Source organism: Nilaparvata lugens, chromosome 2 (genome assembly GCF_014356525.2).
Source record: "Nilaparvata lugens isolate BPH chromosome 2, ASM1435652v1, whole genome shotgun sequence".
NCBI classification, from domain to species: domain Eukaryota; kingdom Metazoa; phylum Arthropoda; class Insecta; order Hemiptera; family Delphacidae; genus Nilaparvata; species Nilaparvata lugens.
In genome coordinates this window covers 60,971,434-60,984,616 of record NC_052505.1, presented here as the reverse complement: position 1 = coordinate 60,984,616, position 13,183 = coordinate 60,971,434, and the positions used below count along the sequence as shown (strand labels likewise).

Below are 13,183 nucleotides of genomic sequence, written 5' to 3'. Positions count from 1 at the left end.
CTAAATTCTAAATTTTATTCAAAATTATCTTCTTTATCACCTTTAAAAAGGTAAAGGCACAGTTAGTTCAATATAAGGTCAAAGGACTGCCAAGGTATAAGGAGACCTTTTCCCCTTAGAAGGGGACAGAATGGGCAGAATTACGCTACCGGTTGGGTCCGTCCCAGGACCCACAAAATTAAACTACTATTGAGTATTGACAAAGTATCAACAACAACCAAACAAAATAATAAAAAAATAATTTAGATTATTTCAGATTTAAGTTGGTATAGGACAATAAATACAAAATAGGATGGAAACCAATAAGGACCAGAACTGACACTATTATTCTACTGTGACCTTCAATAAATTTCCCAAGACTTTTGCTGGATATATTTGAATTTGATATATTTTCCAAGAAGGAATCGCTGGATTGTTCCTCTTTTACACTGTGGAACTAATTAACTGCTCCCACAATAAATCCACTTCGAGAGTTCAAATTTAACTTCTCCACTTTGACAAACTAGTTAAAATAGTTACGATACTAAATCAGTTGAAATACATCTAATCATGAAATAACACAGCAATTACAACCGATTCATTTGATCTAAAACGGTATAACATAAATTAGCATTTCAATAAAACCTTAGCAAAATAGTTAAAATAATTACAATACTATAACAGTATTGAAATGCATCTAATCAGGAAGTAGCACGGCAATTATAACTGATACTATCGATCTAAAACGGGATAACATATATTGGCATTTCAATCAAGCTTTAACAAAATAGTTAAAATAATTACAATACTATAACAGTTGAAATGCATCTAATCAGGAAATAGCACGGCAATTATAACTGAAACTATCGATCTAGAACGGGATAACATAATTATATTAGCATTTCAATCAAACTTCAACAGCCAAACTTTCAGAAAATTAAAAGAAATCAAAAACTTTATTATGTGAAATAGATATCTTGTCTCCTACTACTAGAGCAAAATTAGTGAGGTCGCTCAACCAAATCAATCGTTTGTTCTACAAATCATATTAGCAAATGTTGTCTTATTTCACCCTAACTTAATTCCTTATTTAACTATAATCTAGCCTCAAATTTAGTTCTCAAATATAATTGAATACATTCTTTTGCTTAAATAACCTACAAATTTACACTGGAGAAGAACGTGCCGGCTGTAACTCTAAGTGTCACAGGTTACAAAGTTTAAGTTTGAAGTTTAAAATAAAAATAGGTTGCTCAAATTTTTAATAATGTTCTGCCGAAAAACAGAAGTGAAAAATAGTTTTGAATTTCAGTCACTCACCCCACACCAACACAATCGCGACATCCATCCCCACTAAGGAACCCGTCCTTCAATCTCGAGAGCTGCCCACTGACTGACACCGAAATTTTCCACAGGTTGTGGAAAACTCTTGGCAACCTGGTCCATAAGCTGGTGCCCTCAAACGATTCATCAGGGAATTATCAGTCGAAAAGAAAATGAATAAGAACATTAATTTTCCTTCCAAGTGACAATTACACAGTGGAATTGTCGTGGACTGCAACCAGGAAGACGGCTTTGACCGCTGAGGCAGCAGTTCTGCTGCCTACATCCACCAATGCCGTTCAAAGTGCAGCCGGCACATTCTTCTTCACAATAATTAATACCTCTAATCTTATGACTAACTTAAAACTAAATTGTCTTCCACACTCTCACAATATCTTAGATATTTCCAGTAATTGCTGAAAGACAGCCAACCATTCAATCAGAATTTCTGGAGGAAGCTTATCATCCCAATCGAGTTTTTGTAACCACAAATTTTCCACAACTTTTGCAATATGATTTTTGACATGATAACAACTGGGCTGATCAGTCCCAATGGATCATAAATACTGGCAATAGCTGACAATAATTCCCTTTTAGTAAATGATTATTTTTTCGAGTCAAAGGCTATGTTAGAATCTACCGAGAGTGCATCGGAATCAGAGTTCCATTCCAAGCCCAGGGCTTTAGTGACATGGTCATCCCCTCCTGAAACAGGTTTTATGACAGCAGTTTCTACTAGATGAGACAGAATTGATCTTATCAGCTCCTCAGAACAAGACATGAACTTTCCAAGCTTGAAACCTCCTTTATGCAGTGTGTTAATCAATTGCTGCGCTAATGAAATAGCCTGCTCCACAATGGGCACGTCAGATATGCAGTCATCAATGTAAAAGTCCCTATGTATTGATTGATATACAGGTGCATCAGGATGTGATTCCAATTCAGCAAGTCTATTTAAAGTGCATGTAGCAAGGAAAGCGGCTGGGGATGTACCATAAGTAATTGTATTCAATGAGAATTGCTGAAGTGGCAGTAAAGGGTCTTCACGCCAAAATATGCGATGAGAATTCCGATCAGAAGGATGAAGTAAGACTTGATGGTACATTTTGGCTATATCAGCTGTGAATGCTACCGCATGCGAACAAAAACGCAATACAATGTCAATCAGTTCAGGTTGGACAGTGGGCCCCTTAAACAAAAGTTCATTGAGAGATATCCCAGTACTAGTTTTAGCACTAGCATCAAACACTACCCTAAGTTTGGTTGTAGTTGAGTCTGGCTTGAAAACTGCATGATGAGGTATATAGTATACCTTTTCATTTTCTTGAGGTGGGGAAACTAGTGTCATATGATTCAAATTTTGATATTCCCGCATAAACTCAACATATTGAGTTTTCAATTCAGGTTGTTTTTCAAAACATTTTTCCAAGAAACTAAAACGCTTTTTTGCCTGAAACTCAGATTGCCCCAAAGTGGAAAAATTATCCTTACATGGAAGCAATACCATGAATCGTCCATCTTCCATATGACAAGTATTTTCAGAATAATGCCTTTCAACTCTAGCTCCTTCAGTAGTAGGTCGAACTACTTCTGGCAATTCCTCAATTTTCCAAAATTTTTCAATTTGACTTGAGATCTCACACTTTGAGATGAAATTTGGGTAGACATTGTTGGAACTAATAACTGGACGAAGTAACTTTAATGCTCCAAAAATAACCCAACCTAGCAAGGTGTTTTGGATAATGGGGTGACCAGGACCTACAAAAATTTGTCCGTTGGTCATAACTGCAGCAAAGACAGATGTGCTCAACAGAAGATCAACTCCCTTAGAGCGGAAGAAATTAGGATCAGCCAATCTGATTCCTCCTGGAATATTGAAATTAGAATAATCCAAATCAAAGGGTGGAATGTTCAATGTGATTTTATTCAATAAACAATAAACTCCTCAATACTTGACCAACTTTTGTCTGTAGAACTGACAGTGACAGAATTTACAACTGAAGTCACACTAGGACAACCTGACACAGTATGAATTACTGTCTCCTTACTTACTGATGGAAGTGCTAAATGAGCAGACAAACTTTCAGAAATCAAACATGAGTCGCTACCAGAGTCCAATAGGGCACAACACACAACAGGTTGATTATTTACATCAAAGACAATGACTTCTGCTGTAGGCATAATTGCAATAGCAGATTTCAAGACAGTATTCTCAGGTATCTTACAACTAGAATTAACTAAAACATGATTATTAAAAACATTACCTACAGGTGTTGATAGTGACTGTGAATGCTGTACTCTGCCAGCAGGATTCACACCATTGCCTGCTTGGGAGACCTCCACAGAGCGCTTCCCAGATGCTTGATAATTGAATTCCCCAATGGAATTCAACGATGCTGACGAATTGGCCATAGAAGCCTTTGAACTATGCGCAAGTTCAGATTTGGGCTGCATAGAACAGGATTGAATGCTATTTGATAAGACGTTCTTACTATTTTCCTTGTTGAAGTGGAATGAGGAATGATGTAAAAGACTATAATGTCGTTTACCACAAAGTCAACATGAGCCCGTGCAAAGATGATACTTAACATATGGCTTCAAACAGTTGAAGCATAACGATTTCTTTTAAATCGCGTCACCACGAGCTACAGGAGCGATTTGCAAAAAGGCAGAACAGCCAAACACATTATGGCCTGTATTCTTACAAAACAAACAAGTTGATACTTTCTGAAATTGATTATAAGCTTTGAATTTGTTATGATTAGAACTCTGTTGTAAGCTAGCAGATTTGACAGTTTGCATCAATTTAGCATTGTTAGTGTGCTTAAGCATGTCCTGCTTATTTCCACTAGAACCTGATGAAATAGCCTGTGCAACTTTGTGTTGCCCTTCCATAAAAGTCCATAAGACTTCTATCGATGGTACAGGGGTGTTAGCAATAAAACGTTCCCAATCTCTCAGGGTTCTAGCATCAAAACGTGAAGTGAAAAGATGCATATATAGAAGGTCTTTGATGTCTACTTTCAAATCTATGGATTCTAAGGCATGAATGTTCGTTTTTGCATGATCAATAAAGTTCCACCAATAATGTGCAGAATTTGAATCAAGCGAAGGTGGCATTAATATGGCAGAAACATGAGTTTGTGCAATTAAACGTGGATTATCATACCTTTGCTTTTGCTTCAGTAAAGCCCATGCTATATCAAAACGTCCATGCCATACGTTTAGAATTCTATTGAGTGCCTCACCACTGAGGGCTTGTTTCAAATAATGAAATTTGATACTTGGTGTCACAAATACATTGTCAGCAATAATACTAGAAAATGAAGACCTAAATTCTAGCCAATGCTCGAAATCCCCATTGAATGTAGGGAGAGGAATTTCAGGTAATTTGAAATTTTGCAAATGAGCCACCGGCTCTTGCCTCATTTGAGGTGATGATTGCAGCTGATAGCTTTCCCCTGAAGAGGGTGATACTTGAACTTGAGGTGTGTCCCTTGAAGAGGGCAATGCTTCTTGAGAGTTGTTTTGCCTTATACTTGATTGTTGATTTGAATTAGATGTAACAGATGCAATCTGATTTTCATTACAATTTTGTAACTCATCATTAGATTCAATTGTTTGATGTTGCATTTTTTCCTGATGCGACTCAAATGCTTCACAAACAGAAGTAAGTCTTGCAACTATGCTAGTGAATTTATTCATTATGTTATCATGAACATCCTGATCAATTGATTCAGGATCAAGTGAAAAATAAGCTTGATCATAGGCCTGCTCTAACACTGATAGCCTATTTCTTACAACTAAAAAATTGTGATACTGCTCATCAGTTTCAATTACAGTTTCAGAGTGCTTTTCATAAAGCCTTATAATTTCCCTACCAATATTTCCCTACCATTTGTTAATATGAGGGCTCACTTCGTTATCTGATGGCATTTTGAATACGGTACCTGAAGATAGCAATGTGCTTGAATAGAGTTGTCAGATCTTAAAAACTAATTACATACATATGCTGCTGGTGAACACTTGACACTAGAGATTGTCTCTAAGTAAAGGATGCCTCCAATTTGAGTATGGCACAGGTAGCGGTTGGCTTGAACTGGGTTCAGATGCAGTATTGCATGGATCTGCGCAGTTTTGTGTCCGTTCACCTCGCAAGCAGTACAAGTTGAATATGTCATGATAACGCGTTGCAGCGCGCCGAGAGAAATCAAGTTCCTCAAACCAGGAAAAGAAATACATTATTTTACAGCTAAGACAATGTTATACAACATACAATGAGAAAAATCCAGAAAATACCTTATCATTTGGCATACATTTAAAATCAAGATTTTAATCAACTGAACGAGGATCAAATCATCCGGCACGCGAGGAACAAACATCATGTGGAATTTGGTCTTAGAAAAGAGTGGACTGTATAAATAGGAGAGAATAAATCAAATTCTGAAATAAGAGAAACAATGTGTCTTGTTTGATTTGACACATGACTGAAATTCCACATGAGTGCAAGAACCGTTGTGCATTCAAAAACCTGTGCACTGGAATGAATGCAAAACAGTTTTAGGCAACTCAGTATTAAAACTAATCATCAACATGTAGGCTAAGGTGAAATGCCAAATGAAAAGGTAGGTTAGTAAAATACAAAACTTTAATCAGCATTAAAGAATGTCAAAAACACATGAACAAGAGATAAAATTGAATACATGAAGTAAATTTGAAAACGGTATTAATGCTTCTAGTAAGAACAGAGTAAATAAAAAACAGTAATCTGAATGCAAGAACTGATAACAATTTGAAATAGTAATAATTTGAAATAATTTGAATTTTAATTTTTAATGAGTGACAGTAGAAAGTTATGAATATAACAGCAATGTACATAGAAAATAATCTATCTGGCTATCAAAATGGAATAATGTAATGGCTACTAAACAAACGTTTATAGAATACCAGAGTCTATAATAAGTAGTCTTTAGTTAAGCCTACAATTGTCATTTCTAATAACAAACAACACCTAGGAAATTTGAGATGTAAATATGTTGAATTGCAAAGCTTCAACATTTGAACTGGTTTGATACTAACAAAGAAAACAGGTAGGTTGAAATTAACCATAAGGTTATATGAAAAACAGTAGCCTATACTGAAATAGCCTAATTGCAAAATGCAGAAACTAAGCTCCAGCAATAATCAAAGAATAATAAAAAGGAAATCAAAAGGAATGATAATTGCAATGTTCACAGAACATTCATGAATTGAATACAAAGCACTGACAAACAAGTCTCAAGAGCAGTTTGACTGATCAAATAACTCAAAGATAAAGTGAGGTTGAATATGAACAACAATGAATTCCTAACCTGAAAGACAAAAACAATAGATTAGGGCAGTATAAAAATACAAAGTAGATGATACAAAAATACTTAGCTGCAGAACATAAATGCAAGAGCCAAGGTCCAGGTTTGGTCTAGGGCCTTCAAGAACAGCATGAGCTTCCAATAGCTCGAATAGGCCAAAGTCAAAGTCCCGGTTTGGTCTAGGGCCTTCAAAGACAGCGTGAGCTTCCAATAGCTCAAATGGACACATCAGGAGAGAAACAAGATTCCAACTTGTTTGAAATGCCAATGAAACAGCAGCCAGCTGTAGAGGAAGAGTTTTCAATCAATGTTTCGAAGGATATATTTCCTGAGTCTTGGAAATATTCAGTTGCAATAATTGTAAAATGCAATTCACAATTGAGAGTCACATAAATCAGTGATATTGGCAATATCTTGTTTAGAATTACTAAACAAGGTTAGCACTCGATGTAAAACAAAAGTCCGCAATATGTTAAACAACTTGTAGACAGACATGGTGACACACACAAGCAGCCATTTTGAGAATGCCGTAATGGAAATAAAATATGTAAAACTGGAACAAGTGTTCAAATCTTGAAAAACTAATAATAGTTCCACAGAACCAGTCGAGAATATCCAACAATTGAAATAAACAAACAGGGCAAGGCAAAAACTATTTTCATGAAAGATGAGAGTTCAAGTTGTAACTTATAATTGTACAAGGAAGTGCACACACACGCAAGAGTTCCCAAACACGTTGAAAAATTAGAATTGAAATAGTAAATGAACTACAACTACTTATGCGATTTTTAAAGTTGATGGCTCCAAAGAACCGAAAAAATGTCTCCAACAAATAAAACAAGCAAACTGGGCGAGGTGAAAACTATTTTCACGAATAAAGCAGAATAATTGGAGACAAACACGAAGTTGCTGCTAGACAGCCAAACGATGAACCGTGATGGTAGGAAGTGGGTAGCAAGCAAGTGCTACCTTGATCAAGAAATCACCAATAAAATTGATGTTTAAAAGGATGCAAAAATATCCGGAAGCTGAACAACAAATTGACAAATACAATAATAAAATGACTATGGCTTTAGAACATATCCAAAAACTAAAACAAAGATAAATAAAAATATGCAGCGACGATGCCCAGTATCAGGTCGGCAGCGGACCACCAGCGCTCCAGCGGCAAAAATACAAACTAATGACTACCGCGCAGAGAAACATGACAATTCAAAAATCAATAAAAGAGATTGTTTGAAGATGGAGAATAGTTTCAACAGCCACATACACATCATGAAATAGTTCTTAGATTTTAATTCAAAGCAAGATAGAATTTAACTCAGATCAACAAGTACTGTAATAATAGTACAATTATTCTTGGACTATGACTTTCACCTCAATGCAATAACAGAGTATGTTATTGTATAAAGATTAACTCCCAAACAATTTAAGTTCTTATAATAGATTTTCATCAATCTCTGACAAAAAAATCGAGAAATATTGAGTACTGTACATATAGAATGACTTAATATCCAGTAGAACCAAAACTTCTTCAATGATTATTAGTTTTGATAGCCGCGAGGCCACTTGACTAATTTGGTGGCGCTGAATCCGAATCTGAAATCACAAATTCTCTATCATAATTTTTATGCGTTTTAGGTTTTTGAAGTAGAGAATGAAACGCGGCTTGCCCGCCGTGACGTAAAGAAAGTGGCGTCCGGCATGCGTCAGCAGAGCGTACGCAAAGCGTAAACGGGCGTGCGACGCTGAAATGTGCACTGCTCCGTCCGGAACCCATATACTCCTAACAACTTTTAGAACGCCAGTGAGCTAGTTGTCGCTCTGGTCGTAAAACCGCGACTAGAAATGACGCAAGTGTGCATCGAGCCTAAGTCATTGGGCAAGGTTTGTTTTGATTTTCAAGTTGATGGAGTCAATGTCACTTGGGAATGTTTTGTAGTGAGAACATTGTCCATACAGTTTGTTGGGTGTTGATTTTCTGTTCCGACACAGAGTCCGTTTAAATTTTCAAAAACAAGAGATGAAGATTCTTCTAAACAATAACAGTATTGTTGTTCCATTTTCAGTACTTGATGAAATTGCGAAGACGAATTTAATTCAAATTAAAATGGATGAGCAGGTTATTATAAAACCGAAAGAGATATTAAATATTATTTTCATGTTGATAAGCAAATTAATGAGGATAGTGAATTATCATTCAATTTAAATAAATCAGAGTTGGATATTATTTCTGTAGGTAAATACAGTGAAAATGAGAGATACACATTAAGAGCAATGTTATAATTCGGAAAAAGGGCTGAAACAGGCACTTCGTTCTAGCGTGTTTCGGACGCTATTTTCCAACCGATAATCATGAAAATGGTACCAAATTGTTCAGAAAGATTTGGACATCTGGCGCCGTACCGCCAAATTCAAATTTTCCAACTATAAAATGACTTTAAAATTCGATGAACTTGGAGAAAATTTGGCAAAGTTTGACGCTCAATAGGAAAAAATTGATAAGTGATATCAAAATTTGGCGGTACGGCGCCAGATGTCCAAATCTTTCTGAACAATTTGGTACCATTTTCATGATTATCGGTTGGAAAATAGCGTCCGAAACACGCTAGAACGAAGTACCTGCAAAGAACTCTATATCGAGAAAGCTTCAATTCCCTACTAGCCTTTCGAAAAAGTGTGGTCGAACTCACTAACACAGTGCCAACTGCTATGATTGCGAGTACACACACTCACACCGGAGAGCCGGAAAACTGGTTTTCGGTTGTAGAAACAATTGATTGTTTTTGTTCAATGAGATATTGCCCGTCTTCTTGTCTGCGCTATTGTGTTTTATGTTATATACTATATTCATATAATATGCTCTATTATTCTATATGCTTATACAGTAGTTTGACATCCATATTATTATTTATTCCCATTTCATCTCAATATCACATGAAATCTGTACTATATTCTATTTGTACAGCTATTTTGGAGACATGGTTCATTCTTCTCTCATCGAATTCTTTATTATCCATGTTGGGCCATGCATGGCAATTCAAATTCAACCCAAGAACTTTACATGATACTACCGGGAAAAATTTAGTTTTGGAGAGATCAAGTTTTACATGTTTTTTTCTTATACTGTAATTAGAAAACAACCAATCATTCCTAAATTCTCGAGAAAAAGTAAGTTATTGGATAATATGAATGAATAATAGTTCATGCTTCAACGAAAATTTCTGCAATAAAAAATACTTTTAGTATACTGCAAGATTTCCAAGATAAGCCAATTCTCTGTTCACTTTTTTTCATTTAGGTACATTTACTTTCTTTGAAGTAGTAATAGGGTACAAGTATTCAATTGGAAGAAAGGTGAAATGCAAAAACTAATGTACAGTATGACACTGTACATTGTCATTGTCCAGGAGTGGTAACGTTGGGGGGGGGAGATTGTGCAGACTGCGTCCTTGTAATTGTAGTGAGGTGGGGTTTCCAATAGGGTCAATATTGTAACGACTGACGATCTTCTTCTTCTTTGGAATGTTTTCTGAATCGTGCAGAATCACAAATACTTTGCTTCTGAATAAAATTATGCTTATATGAATCATACATTTTTTGGTTTAGGCGCCTGCTGGCGCCTGCGCGGTAGATTCTATTAAATTCATAATTGACCAGAAATGAATTCGATTGTTTATAAAATAGAAAAATAGACAGTTATCAACTGTCTATTGTTCAGTTGTTTACAGGCCGTTGTACATGGTGATCTGCACTTGTTTTGGTGAATCAGGAATAAGGTACTTCTCGTAATATTTGCTACCGTATATTAGCCCAGTTCTGAATCGTGCTAATACAGTCACAAGTACTTTGCTTCTGAATAAAACTATGCTTATGAATCATTGTAGCGTTATAATATTTAGCGTTGTTGTATGATTTGAATTTTTGTGCCCTGTTAATTATTTATTTATTTATTAGATTACCACAAACAATAAAATGATCGGGAAAGAAAAAACAGGCTATTGCCCAAAACTTTTTCAATTTCCTAATTCAGTTTCAAATTGTGCAAATATTATCCATAGGTTATGTCCATTTCAATTTTCTACACCAAATCACAATCTGAGAGTATAGATTAGAATAGAACAAACAATTTTAAATTTTGATAGATTGATAGTAAAACTTTTGTAAAAAAAACGTTAAATTCACAAAATAGAGAATAAAACCACTTAAATTTTGAGCTCGAAAATATAACATTCACCTTAGCTATATAACAGCTGTTTCATGTTATCATGGATAATAAAACCAATTTGATTTGATTTGATTTATTATATTATTGGAATCATTTTTTGTTTGTGATTTTCCATGATAATATACATATATACATTGAAATATTTGATCATGTACTCCAAACAATATTATTACTGGAAAAATTAATTCCTATCTAGAATCAAAATAAATATATTTAAATCTCAAGAATGAAGAATCATGATTTTATTTGTCTATGCATGAACCATTTTATTAACAGCCTTCAGCACTTACTGTATCTATATAATAATGGTCGTCAGGCTCGCTTCGCTCGCCATATCCGTTTAGCCAGACATTTAGTCTGTACCCCCGACTGGATCGTCGTAACATATGATAAAAATGCTCAAATGAAAAATGCAGGCAAGCGAAGCGAGCCAAATCATATGGTCGAAATTAAAAAAGGTACATCTCTTTCTATGTTGCTTTCTACCTGAAAAACATAGTTTTGAAACTTCGTTTTCCTGATGCAATGTTTAGGCCTACACGTGGCATGGATTATTAAATTTTCAGCTAGAACAATTCTTGAGACAAATGCTAAATAAACATCTACAGTTTCATCAATGCTGTATCGGCAATATGAAAACGCATGCAGGTCTTTCAATGAAGGTGTTGTTATTCAGATAAAGAAATTATATTCTTCCAGTTTTATTTAATTAAAATTTCAAAATTATTCGAGCCCTGATAGAATGACTGACTCACTGTACATAGGCCTATTTTGAATTCTTCTAGATTTCATTACGTCAAGTTTTAAGAAAGACCCTTGCGAAGTACGGGTTACCTGCTAGTAACTAAATATGTTGTATATCTTTAAATAGCTGAGATATAGGCCTTGCTCAAGCCTGATAGAGCATTTTCTTCCAAACCTTACGTTGACAAATATTGATAAGTACATATATCTCAACACTCTTCTACCGGTTTGTATTATAATCCAATTATCAAAAGATGGCAAAATTTGATAAGTGTATGTACTGGTAGGCTATTATAAAATCTGAAAATCAATAACCTCTATTGAGAACTACATAACCATACAACTTTGCAAACAGTTCAAGTTTGTTTAACTTGATCAATACTTGTAAATAATATCAATTAATTGTTGAAAAATATATTCAAATTTCTAAATAATCGATTTTTAAGATATTTCCTATACTGTTACATTGTGATTTGAAACATTTGGCAGATGGCAAAACATGATATCTCTGACATCACTAGCAAAAATCCTCAATTAAATAAATTCAATCCTCAATTTAAATAAATGTTTTATTCCTTTATATTTTATATTCGAATAGTCAATGATCAGCTAATTATATTAGTGTAAAATGGGTAAGAAAAAATATGATAGATAATTTTTGCAGCTATGCCAAACTTTCAAATTGCTCTCCTGAAAAGTTTACAAATCAGCTTGTGTCATCTACCCACAGAACTGTTTCGAAGAGGTAGGCCTACTCTCTCTAGATTATAGTTCTATATTAACATATGGTATGGACATTTCAATTATAATTTTAAGATATTGGAATAAGAAGAATATACATGCTAAAATTCAAACTTTAAACCCTTAAAAACCACCCTTAGAGTTAAAATATCGCCAATAGATTTCTTAGTGAGCCTCTAAAGGGCCAACTGAACATACCTACCAAATTTGAACGTTTTTGGTCCGGTAGATTTTTAGTTCTGCGAGTGAGTGAGTGAGTGAGTAAGTCAGTCAGTGAGTGCCATTTCGCTTTTATATAGTCTATATGGATAGTGCACTCATATATTAATGAACTTGGATGTCGATTTAGAAGAATTAGTCAAATGAAGTGTTCTTTGATAACACTGTTGAAGCAATAGAATACAATCAATCTATAGCCAGGCTACTCAAAAGCAGATCAGTCATGTTAGAACAGCCGCAGAATGAGTAGACAATGCAGTGTATAATAATAATAATAATAATTATGGACATTTCTAGGAAGAGAAGACTGATGTGAGAGTGAGTGCGCGTGTCAATTGTGATAGTGGTGCTACTGAATGAACTTCTTTCTCTAGAAAGAGAAGACTGATGTGTGAGAGAGCGCATCGATTGAGAGAGAGTAGAGCTATGAAGACCAATGTTTGTGGGCCAGCATGCTTTTTCACTCCGCTCCCCATCTCATCTGTTAAATTTACCTAGTACTACACTTTTTGAACAGCCTTCCTAGACATGCCCCTTAAAAATTCACAATTCGGCTGAGTCAGTAGTTCAGTTGTTGGATCGGCAAGTGATAGGCGATGCC

The 13,183-nt window shown here is 35.1% G+C and overlaps 1 protein-coding gene across 2 annotated transcripts in view; it reads left to right on the top strand.

Annotated features, from left to right (window-relative positions):
- LOC111043948 (fukutin-related protein) overlaps positions 1 to 13,183 on the top strand; it is a 248,882-nt gene that overhangs the window by 172,844 nt on the left and 62,855 nt on the right. The gene's annotated exons all lie outside the window — the stretch shown is intronic.